The sequence below is a fragment of the Mustelus asterias genome, chromosome 2 (assembly GCF_964213995.1).
Source record: "Mustelus asterias chromosome 2, sMusAst1.hap1.1, whole genome shotgun sequence".
In the NCBI taxonomy this organism is placed as follows: domain Eukaryota; kingdom Metazoa; phylum Chordata; class Chondrichthyes; order Carcharhiniformes; family Triakidae; genus Mustelus; species Mustelus asterias.
Window position 1 is genome coordinate 144,514,741 of NC_135802.1, and position 2,857 is coordinate 144,517,597.

The 2,857-nt window shown below is 43.7% G+C and overlaps 2 non-coding genes across 2 annotated transcripts; both read left to right on the forward strand.

Moving 5' to 3' along the window:
* Window positions 1-1,051: 1,051 nt before the first annotated feature.
* On the forward strand, window positions 1,052-1,248 carry LOC144482263 (U2 spliceosomal RNA). The gene has a single exon (XR_013495918.1). It is a non-coding gene; the product is annotated as a U2 spliceosomal RNA (small nuclear RNA).
* Window positions 1,249-1,367: 119 nt separating this feature from the next.
* On the forward strand, window positions 1,368-1,559 carry LOC144481547 (U2 spliceosomal RNA). Its single transcript, XR_013495747.1, has one exon. It is a non-coding gene; the product is annotated as a U2 spliceosomal RNA (small nuclear RNA).
* Window positions 1,560-2,857: the final 1,298 nt, after the last annotated feature.

Consider the following 2,857-nt stretch of genomic DNA (forward strand, 5'->3'; position numbering starts at 1 on the left):
TTTTAGAAATGTTTATCAGCTTGCAGACCTTCAAAGGAGTCAGTGTCTGCTATTTCAGCATGAACGGGCTCACCTTCATCTGCATTGGCCCCATAACATTCTGCTTTTCGGCCTTCACCAGAGGGTGAGCAAGACCAGATTTTTCCATAACAAATACCAAAGGCGAGATATGGGGATATGCTATGCAAATGAAGGATTAGCAGAAGCCAGTTTTTCATCGAATGAGGAACGGCGAAAAGCCAGGATTTAATTGGCGAATATGTATGCAAATAAAGGATTAGAAAAATTGTTTGTTTCTGATTTGCTGCAATTGTTAGGTTGTTTTTCTGTAACTTCAGGAACACTTGCAGGACAACTATAAGGTGGTTCTCCTTGTGCATGAGTAATGAAAGGCCTTGTATTGGATTATGCATGGTGTGTAGTGCTGTTTGTGCTTAAGTCAATTGGGGAAAGGCCTTTTGGCTAAGATCAAGTGTAGTATGGTCGGCAGCCCATGGTCGGCCGCACTTGGTTGAGGTCATTAGGTTACACTGAAGTTTCATATGAAGCAATTTTTTAAAGTGGCATCTCGGCCTTTTGGCTAAGATGCGGATGAGCTCAGGTCTTGGAGGAGGGGCCTCCCCCTTCTCCAATCAGCTTGGCTCATGTAGATCAGGCCCAGGACAGGGTGGTTTGGTCGCTCGCCCTGTCTTGTCAGCCTGGATCTGAAATGTCTCAACTTGTTGAGACGATGAATTGGATTTAATTTGATTGAATTGGAAAAGTATATTAAAAAAAATTGGGGAAAGGCCACTGTGTAAAGCCTTTCAACCGAGGCAGACCGAGTGCCGGGTAACTGCAGAATACCCTCGGCCTGCGTAACTGTGTGTCAATCTGAAAAATAACAGCACACAGTAAACTCTGATGTATGTATATAGTTTTAAGTAATGTAATGTAAAAATGATTTTTTTTTGCACTGTTTGTAATTTTTGGATCTGTCGTTTTGCAATGGTTTAATTGAGTTTTTTTAATGAATAAAGTATATTTTTGAAATACAAAAAAAGAGTGCCTTTTGGCTTCTCGGCCTTTTGGCTAAGATCAAGTGTAGTATCGACATGCTGTGCTTGGTTGAAGTCATTAGGTTGTGTTAGCTTCATTTGAAGCAATTTTTAAAAGCAGCATCTCGGCCTTTTGGCTAAGATGCAAATGAGATCAAGCCTTGGAGGAGGAGCTATGCCTACTCCAATCAGCTTGGATCATGTAGATCAGGCCCAAGACAGGAGTGGAGGCTCTGTCTTGTCAGCTTGGATCGGGAATGTCTCAACTTGTTGAGACTCTGAATTGGACTTAATTTGATTGAATTGGAATTTAAAAAAAGAGTGCCTCAGGTTGCTTCTCGGCCTTTTGGCTAAGATCAAGTGTAGTATCGACGTGCTGCAGTTGGTTGAAGTCATGAGGTTACATTGTGGCTTCGTTTGAAGCAATGTTTTGAAAAGTGGCATCTCGGCCTTTTGGCTAAGATGCAAGTGAGATCGAGCCTTGGAGGAGGTGCAATGCCTCCTCCAATCAGCTTGGATCTGGAATGTCTCACTTGCTGAAACTTTGAATTGAACTTCGATTGGATTGAATTGGATATAAACAAAGAAAAGAGTGCCTAAGGTTGCTGGTAGCCAGGATCTCTGACAGTTTCTTTCAGAAAATAATATTTTGGGATACAGCAAATCAGTAACTTGAGAGATGGTTGGACTGTACCGCAGCACCTGTCCTTTGTGGAGAAATTTTTCCGGAAACACACCTTTGACCACATGGCTATCAAGCAGTGGTCAGCACGTAATGTCCTTGAGGCCCTGAGAGAAAAGGAGATGGCGGATCCTGTTGGATGGTTCCCTGAGCAGACTGTTAATGTCATCTGGCAGAATGCCTAATCACCAGAACTCACAAACAAGCACCAAGACCTGGCTTGGCTGGTGGTGAGAAGGGCACTCCCCGTCAGATCCTTTATGCACGCTCGAGGTCTCAACCTCACCGCACGCTGCCCTCGAAGCGGCTGCGGGGCTGATGAGACGGTCGCACACCTCCTTGTGGAATGTGCCTTTGCAAAGAAGGTCTGGAGTGAGATGCAGTGGTATTTGTCGAGGTTCATCCCGAGCAGCTCGGTGACGCAGGACTCTGTGCTCTACGGGCTGTTTCCGGGGACGCACACTGAGACAAATATCAACTGCTGCTGGAGGGTCATCAACTCGGTGAAGGACGCACTTTGGTCCGCCCGAAACTTGCTGATCTTCCAGTTGAAAGATTTGTCCTCGACCGAGTGTTGCAGACTGGCACATTCCAGGGTCCAGGACTACGTGCTCAGGGACGCGCTCAAGCTTGGGGCAGCCACCGCAAAGGCACAATGGGGAAAGGCCACCATGTAAAGCCTTTTCAACCGAGGCAGACCGAGGGCCGGGCAACTGCAGAACACCCTTGGCCTGTGTAACTGTGTGCCAATCTGAAAAACAAAAAGCACACAGTAAACTCTGATGTTTGTACATAGTTTTAAGTTTTAAAATGTAATTAATGTAATGTTGTGTAAATAAGCACTGTATAGGACTGTAAAAATGACCTTTTTTGCACTGTTTGCAACTTTTGGATCTGTCGTTTTGCAATTGTTTATTTGAAAGTTTTTTTATGAATAAAGTATATTTTTGAAATTAAAAAAAACTTGAGAGATGGCATGTTGTATGGAATATTTGGAATGAACAAGATCTGTGATTTCCAAAGATTTCCACCTTTAGGGATTTTGTCACTTTCTAGTCTTGTCTCATGTAAACTCATTGATAAAGATTGATTGCTATGATAGAGCAATAACTCCATTATCAATGTATCAGGTACCTAC